The following is a 9251-nucleotide window of genomic DNA, read 5'->3' as shown; positions in this document are numbered from 1 at the left end:
TCAAGACCCTTGATAATCCCTCACCCTCTTAGATAAATAAGGTGGTCCTGATGACTCTGCCACTCCCCTGTCCTGATCAGAAGTAACTTCCACTTCTGTAACCTTCCTTCCAAGAACCCTCTCTATAGCTTTCACCTGGTGGACTAACGCAGCGAACACTCTCGATGGGTCGACAACCAAATAGATAATAATATCCAAGCAGAGGCCCTCTTTGAACCACCTGTAGCGATGATACTCAAATAACACTGCCTTGAGTGCATAACAACTTAGACAGATGAACTCTACCTCACACTCAAATAAAGATTAGTCACCCTTTGCAATTGAGTAAATGGTCTCTCAATTTATCCATATGAGCCTCTCCAATGTACTTCTAAATAAACTCCTCCAAGAAACAATCCTAAGTGGGTCGTTTCGGATCCTATGACATCTTGATTCTCTTACACCATTCAATCGTGTCACCCTTCAACAAGGAGGTGACACACTCTAGTATACCCTCAAGGGTGAGTGTATGAGGAAGGGTCCTAAAGGTCTCTCTCAGCCATTTATTCGATAACTATAGGATCATAATCTCTTATGCTAAATAGGTTTGTGGTTTGGTACATTTAGAGCCTCTCAAATGGGGACTCTATAGTGCTACAGTAGGAGGGGCTGATGGAGTTGGCTGGGTAGGTGGGGTAGCATGTGTACTGGGAATGGCTATAGTTATACGTCTCAGGTTCATGGTCAAATCCCTAAAGAAAGTTGGCTCATCGACCATTGCGTCACTAGGCTCCTCAAACTTTGTCTCTAGGACGAACTCGTCACCAATATCACCCTCAAGGGAGCTATACCCTCATTCCTACCCTTCTGAATATGTCATGGCCTCTAATCTATGTCTAAACTCTAAAATTAAGAAAGTACGAGGAGTTACTATCACTATTTCAGACGCAAAAGTACACTTCACATCCTTAGAGGCATGTATACTCATAGACTTTTTATTGAATCTGACCCACAGGTCCTAGGAACATCTAAACCATATGAAATGATATCATTAAATGTAACACCCTAAACCAGTACGACTCACAATCAACCGATTAGAATGGCACATGGAACAACCAGAGTGGATGACCAAGTTTTTTTTTCTTTTCTTATCTTCTTTATGAAACGATCATTTAAGAATTACCATTTCAAATAAGAAATCCATCCATAAAGTATAAATAAAGTTTTACATGAGGAGCTCCCAAAATACATAGATCAAAATACACAGACCAACTCTTAGAATAATTTATGACTTAATTATTCAAACATGGTCTATAAATATACATGACCTCTAAATAATACTCGAGACATACTCTGTTGCACTCAGTTTGGATATCAGCTACTCGAAAGCTCCTCGTATGCTCCTCCTACTAATTTACGTAAGGAAATAAATTCCAAACGTTGAGCTTACAAGCCCAATGCCACACAAACAACTAGATTATACTGAATTTATTCAATATATGCTCAAGCTATCAAGTCTAATGCATCAATGAGGATAGTCGTATATCCACTCTCTACTCTATAGTAGACATCATGGTGCGGCTGAGGGTTATGCATCTCGGAGCTCACACACCCCTCTAATCTATAATGATGAGGCTCAGAACTCTACATCGGACACAACACCCTCGATTAACCCATCCCTCGTGACTATTGAGGATGATAGAACCAACTCTATGACTTGCTTCTTTGGAACCTTTGAATACACGATTGTATGTTTTCCATGCTTAAGAAACTTAGAAATTTTTTTATAAAAGAACTCTTGAATGCCTTGGAATAAAAATTTGATTATAAATTATGAAAAACCCACATAAAAAATTTTGATGATGAATGATGAAATTACGAATAAATGCTTTGACATATCTGTAGAGGGAAACTCCGCTATGACATGGCATTACCTGGAAACTACATATAAATAAATGGCAGCTATGGCATATGACTGGATAAAAATAGTCACGGGTTGACTCTACCTGACTAGCTCAGGGTGGAAGGTATGTTCCCTTTCACCTAGATTGTGGTATGTTAGGTGTGATGAGCTGACTCCCCTCGTAGCAGTGCTAATTAAAGAAAAGAAAACAATGTGGGAGAAAAACTTGTAAATGTCATGGAAAAACGAGGTGCTTTTTAAAAAATTTATAGATTTGTTAAGCATGAACTTGATACAAACACGCACACACTCACACAAAGGATCTTGCCCTAGGGGAAGTGCTTGATTTCTTAAACTAGTCTAGCATGTTGAAGCCAAATGTTCTGAGGGATGAAATTCTATCCCATATAACTATTCTACTTCTGAATTTGCGATGTTATTTTTATTTTGCTTAATACTATCCATTGCTTGAAGATAATCAATAGCTTAAGTTTGGGGGGGTGATAACTCCTTAAAAAGGTCAGATTTGGGACCTTTTCACTTAAATTATTGACTGTCTAAGAGCCCATATAGGATCATATAGATGCATTTAGGATCATATAGTTGCATATGGTAGAAATATGTTTATCGCGGTATTTTATTTTGTAATTGGTGTTGCGTTATGGGAAGGTGCTTGTTTGGTGATGTGCAGGATTTGGGAGCAAGGATAAGAAAAAGGGAAGTGCCATGACATGATGAGACTACTAAGAAGAATGCAAATTCCAAATTGATTGGCATATCGATAGTGAACAAGACGAAAAAAGTTTTTTTTCAGAGTCAACTGTCCCTATCTTCACGTGTCCTCTACCACCAATCACCCGAGAAAAGACATCAGCTTGGATGGGACCACGCGCTGCTGCTGCTGATTCTACTGGACCACGCCCTACTGTAGCCTGATCTTGTTGGGTACTAAACTAGCTGCCTGGAGGGGACCACTGCCAAATCTGCTCACCCCCTCAAGTGAATGAAGATTGTTTGGGTTATCATATCAATTTTAACATAAAATCCTAGGTTTATTCTCCCCTATAAATAGGAGATGAAACCACCATGAAAAAAAGACTTTACACACGCCACCTTAAGCTATAAAATTCGGAGGAAAAATGTCTCTCATTTCTCTACATATCCTATTTGACTTGTGGCATTCCTCCTATAACAAGCTACAGGGAGTGGCGTGTTAGGTGTCCGAGGGGAGCTAGCGAGCTGAGGCAGTCCGTGGTGGCCGATGGAAGCTCTGACAGTGCACGTCAAAGGCTTTTCCTCATTCCTTTGTTGCTTACTTTCATTTATATCACTTGGGTTGTATGGAATGAATTAACTTCTTGCTTTATGCTTGAAACACTCGAACTCCACCATGAACTAGTCTTATTTGGTGGGAGTTCATTTTGGATATTTAAGTTTTACTTTAATGAATGGTTGTTTTTGTATGTTGTTATCTATTTTGTTTATGAAGTTTAATGCCTTAAGGTTGTAGGAGTTGTGAGAGTAACCATTCCTTATGAAATTGCTTAGTGTTCGAGAGAATGACTAAGTAGCAGATCCTTAGTGTTCGAGAGAAATTAGGGAAGAACCACATAAGCAAAGGGTTCTAGGTAGTTAATAAGCATAATCCGCCCTTAGAGATAAGGTTAGGATTTCAGCCGACTAAAAGGAGTAGTATGTGATCGAGAGGTTAGATGTTAGTGTTGCCGCTAAAAGGTATTGCCGTGGCATATCCTGTTATTTGGACAAATAGGATACATGTATTAAGCTAACGCCAATAGGTTTTCCATACCATTTTCAACCTGTCGAGTCCCTTAAGTGGAGATAGCATAGGACACTCTTAGTAAACTCTATCGGGCATATAAGGCATAGAAGTTAGACCATTATGAGGAGTAGACTTAAATTTCCTAAGTGACTCCTATCATTCATTTCCATAGTAGCTTGTCGTGTAAGGAGTTTAAAGTCCTGATAATCACATCCAATATTTACATTTTGTTTTGCCTTTACATTTTCATTTGTTTGCACCGAACACAATATACTTTGCCACAACATCTTCATTTGTCTTCACAACACACCATCAAACCATTTCCTCAACATTCATTTCATCTTGCCACAACATTCTCATTTGTATATATCATCACTAACTATACTTAGGTAAAGTAATTAATTGCTTTGATTGAACTTATCAATTTCCTCCAATCCATGTGGATACGATACTCACTCGTCACTGTATTACTTTTTCGATTGTGTATACTTGAACATATTTTTACGATCATATATAGTAGTCACAATTCGCGGACATTTGTCCACATGGATCTAGCGGGGTAGGTTTACTAAGTTCTCTATATGAGGCTGAGCTTTAGCAAAGGGTTCCCAAGCCATATTCACAACCTACTAAGGTTGACTCCGATTCTGGCCCATTACAGACTTGCGAATTGGATTCGGCTCAGGGGATCACACCACTAAAAGTGTACCTCATATTTGATATCCGGATAGGATATTTAGGATGCTTTCCAGAGATACTTTATCAGACGAACACAAGAAAACCTAATGCTTCTTATGAGGTGTGACGTTTCTCTCTACTTAGGTAAACTGGGTTTAAGCTCGGGTTTAGAGATATGATATACAACAGTCTTAAATAATTTCACGAAAGTGTAAGCTTCAACCAGAGAGAAAATCTATTTTTTCGTTTGAAAGAACATAAAAAACCGTAAATTAAATAAGATCAAACTCGTAATTTCCAAAATAATAAATATAGGTAACCAACTCGTGGCTCGACTCTCAATTTATTTTAAAAACAAAAGTCCCTAGTGGAGTCGCCAAGCTATCGACACGGTTTTTCACCATGGCTGGGAAAAACAACCGACTCGAGGGTTTTCACTTTGAAAAGATTCTTTGAAATGTGAGGAGTCACCACCAATCATTTAAGGTGCGATTGGGACACCATGAAAACTGGGTGATTTTAATAAACTATTTTATTTTTATTAAAATACCAAGTTTTAAGGTCTGTGAAAATCCTGAAATCGGGTTCGGGAGTCAGTTATGTGTGGGGAAGGATTAGCACCCCCACAAGTACCCAAAAATTGGTACCTAGTTGATTACCCTATATTTAAAATTGGTAGTTTTGAGTTCGATCTTTATTTAATTTTAAAATCATTATGGATGCAAAGTTGAAATGGGTATTCGTTTATTGAGACCGATAGCATTTGCTCTCAAGCTTAAATGTGGAAAATCATTACGGATGCAATCAAAAAATTTTTATTTAATCCTAATTAAGCTAAGGTAAATTAAAGGCCTTTTCTAGCTTAAGTGTCAAATTATGAAATTAAAGGAAACTATTGGCCCAAACTTAAAAATGTAGGCTCTAATATTAATCCTATTTGATTTTAATCGATTATCGAATTGAATAATCAAGATGTCCATCGAGTATTTAGGCGAGGGCCAACTCGAATTATTCCCTAAATTAAAAGGACTAGCGTGAAATCTATCCTAAAGTAGAGGTTCTAACATTACCTTAAATTAATTTTAATACATATTACTTCTAATAATTAAATTGAAACCTCGAGAAAAAGCGAGGACCAAATTAAGAATTCACCTAATTAAAGGACTAAATGTGAAATCAAGCCTAAGATAGAGGCTTTAATATTAATCTTAATTAATTATGTAAATAATAAAATTCTAATCGAAATTCAGGGATTAAAATGCAAGATTTAAAATATCGAGTTCTAAAAGATTTAAAAGCTTAAGGACCTAAATTAACAATTTCTAAAGTTGAGGACTAATTTAAAAGATAATTTTTATCTAAATTATTAAACCTAAAGGTTTGAAAAAATTAATTATTAATCAATTTTAGAATCGAGCAATCGATTCGAGTAATCAGGCATCTCATGCGAAAACTCGACTCAAATTGCTCCCTAATTAAGCTAGAGTGTGAGCCTAATTGCAAAGCTTGATTCGAATGCTAATATAATTTAAAACTAAATCTAAGAAATAAAGCTATGAAATATTAAAACAATTAATAAACATAATTAAAATAATAAAATAACAATAATAACAAATAAAAAAACTGTAAAAACATAATAGAATAAAAAATAAAATAAACACAAGTACAAGGACCTAATTGCATAAATTTTAAATTACTAGACTACAATTAAACATACAAAGGGGCTAAAATAAATTTAAAATTTAAAGCCTAATTTGAAACAAATAAAAAAAAAAGACTAGTGACTAAACTACAAAACACGCGTAAACTGCAGTGACCTAAAAGAAATTATGCCATTTATTTAGGCCTAAAAAATAAACTGTTAAATAAAAAAGAAAAAATTACAGAATCAATCAATGAATTTTTTAAAAAAAATTAAAGAGTCACTAAGCATGACTAAATGTAAAAACACGCCTAACTTACAGGGTCCTAAAGGACATTAACCCTAAAAAATAAAAAAAATCAGGCATAAAAAGGTTAAATCTCAAAACAATCCCTACAAGACTAAAATGCAAAAATGCGTTAAAATAATATGAACTAAATAGTGAATAAACCAAAAATATAAAGTGTGCATATCATAAAGGTAAAATATTAATTTTCGTCCCTACATAGACCAAAATGAAAAAACATGGCAAAGTTGCAAGTGTTTAAAATGAAATTTACCCCTAACGTTTTCCTATATATAAGCCAAATTTTTTTTGTTTTCATTCATTATAACCGAAACCTAGAAAAAAGAAAAAAAATTGAAATTGTTCTCCCCACTGCGGGCTGACATCGTCCAGCTCTGGCCGCCGAACTGGTCGTCGAAACACTAAAATAACCTCAAAATTCATTGAAGATATATTTACCCACTCCGAACCTAGCCCGAAGCTTAAAATTTCCCAAAACAACCCCGAATCATGCAAAAACCCTCCAAAATCATTCGGCACCCATGGACTCCGGCGACGCTCCGAGATACCCCAGTAAGATAGATTTACCACCTTTTTTATTAGTTATTTTTGTTGGCTAGCTAGGATTTAGATTAGGCTCAAAATAAATAAAATAAAATCGATTTTGGTTGTTTTTTTTGTTCGATATATATGTATATACGTGTGTCTTAGTGTTTTTAGGGAAAAGATGAAGCCATGTTTTCGATTCGAAAATAAAAAATCTAGTGGGATTCAAAAACAGAAAAAATCACATGAAAAGATAAAAAAAAAAGAAAAAACAAAGGGCTACTATTCGAATAATAAAAAAGAAACTAAAATAACCTTTGAATACATTATATATGTATCCTAAAATATGATATCTATACCAAAACCCAGAGTATCCAAAATCACTCTCCCAATATCCCTATACAACTCATCTTTGTAACATAAATACCAAAAGTTACAAAGACTACAAACGGGTTACATATCTCCAAAAATAATTCTTTCTCATAATTCCAAGGGCTTAGACGTACTCTCTAATTATAGGTTCCTGTAACATAAGCAGTAATTATTATAACCATTCTAATATTACAAATAATGTGTGACATCTAGCAATGTATCATTGCCATCTAAGTTACACGAAGTCAAGATTCGACATAGCCTCTTCGTGACTAACTTCATTATGTATTATATCCTTTTGTCCTTTATATCTAGAATAGGCACAAGTCCTAGAATAGTCACACTTGTATAACACATCTAATCTTTCTTGATATCTAGAGTAGACGATAATAAATGAACAATTTGTATTATCTCATATCAACTTGTTCGAGCATGGACATGCATTTCTAGTCTCGCTAAATCAAGTGACCTTTGATATGTTTCCAATTATGTAGGAATGACAAATCCTATATTGATCACTCATACCCATATGTCCAACATTAGTCTTTATAGTGAAACTAGTTAAGAAACACGTGTAACTATTTCAAAACATACGACTATATATGTTGTGATAATGATGATCTCAAGTCCAAGGATCATACATATAGTCATCACCATGAGAAATGTTGTGTCTGTCATATAATAATCCAAGACATATGCTCATAGTGGCTCAATCCAATTTGTCGTTCTCTAACAACTTATTCATGCATTGATTCTAACATCTCTATGTCAATGACAACTTATTGTCATCAATCAACATGTTAGCCTCAAACATATTATTATTGTCCATGCCCATAATAATACTAGACTAAGACCTTTCATAATAATCACACTGAATCGAATATGGATATGATTATCTTTTAGTTTATTTAATACACAAAAATATAACAAAAGAAAATAACAGTAATGTCTTTATTCAATAAATATGGTAAAGAAAATATGTCAATACAATCATCACATGATTGGTCTTTAGGCATACTCTAACAACTAGTGAGTTAAATCTTTAATCACACTGAATCAAATATATCAATATCAAATATATATTCTATAATTCATAATAGTTGAAAACCAAAACTGAATTTTTTTACCCAGTCATAATTTTCGATGTAACCTATAATAAGATTGTCTAAAAGACATTACTAGAAACTGAAAACTTAAATCTTTAAAAATGCCTCAAGAATTTCTTAATCATTATTTCACTAAATCAAACCAAAACTTGATACACGAAACCAAAACTAAAACCAAATATATATTTCCATATTATTAAAAATATATATGTTTAATACCAAATTCAAATATATATAATAATTGTGATAAAAAGATGTAATTGTTGTAGTATGAAAAATCCAAATCCATATACTAAATTATGCTAAAATCATGAAATAAACAAAGAATATATTTTACGAAATTTTGTACTTTCTTGCTAACAGAAACTATGAAGAAACTTTATAATTATTCTTTAAACATAATATTTCCATAAAAATGAAAATAAAGCACACGAAATTGAAAGAAACTGAGATTGAAACAGTTTAAAAAAGAAAACATACAAGGAATCTAAAAGCAATTGAATTATGCATCAAAATTAATGCACATATGCACCAAACAATTAAAAAGGTTGTCGTTCATCAATCAAACAAAAACAAAAATTTTAATCCATTGATAATCACAATCAGGAATATTAACCCGCAAAAAAATAAACCTTAAAAGTTATAATATCGTATTTTATAAGAATTATATTAATTTTTTAGTTGCAAAAATTATAAACCCTAAAATAAGTTGATTCTGAATGATTCAACATGATGAGGTGTTGATACCATTTTTTAGAACAAAACCATAAATAAATATAAAAAAATCAGGATTTAATCATACTCATTCATCAAGAAAAATAATACTAGATGCGGAAGCGTGCATGAATTAATTGATAGGTTGAAACCCTTAAATTTTTCATTGGTTGTGATCTTCCAAGAAGATAGAACTCCCTTAATTATGATAAGAGTACAAGATTGTCTATTTTCTAGGGATC

The 9251-nt window shown here is 33.7% G+C and overlaps 1 pseudogene; it reads left to right on the top strand.

The window, feature by feature from the left end:
- The first annotated feature begins 2761 nt into the window (after positions 1 to 2761).
- LOC120126122 overlaps positions 2762 to 9251 on the top strand; it is a 35411-nt pseudogene continuing 28921 nt past the window's right edge.

Source organism: Hibiscus syriacus, unplaced genomic scaffold (assembly GCF_006381635.1).
Source record: "Hibiscus syriacus cultivar Baekdansim isolate YM2019G1 unplaced genomic scaffold, ASM638163v2 tig00110450_pilon, whole genome shotgun sequence".
NCBI lineage: Eukaryota > Viridiplantae > Streptophyta > Magnoliopsida > Malvales > Malvaceae > Hibiscus > Hibiscus syriacus.
The sequence above is the reverse complement of the archived record's forward strand: the minus strand, read 5'-3'. Positions and strand labels throughout refer to the sequence as shown.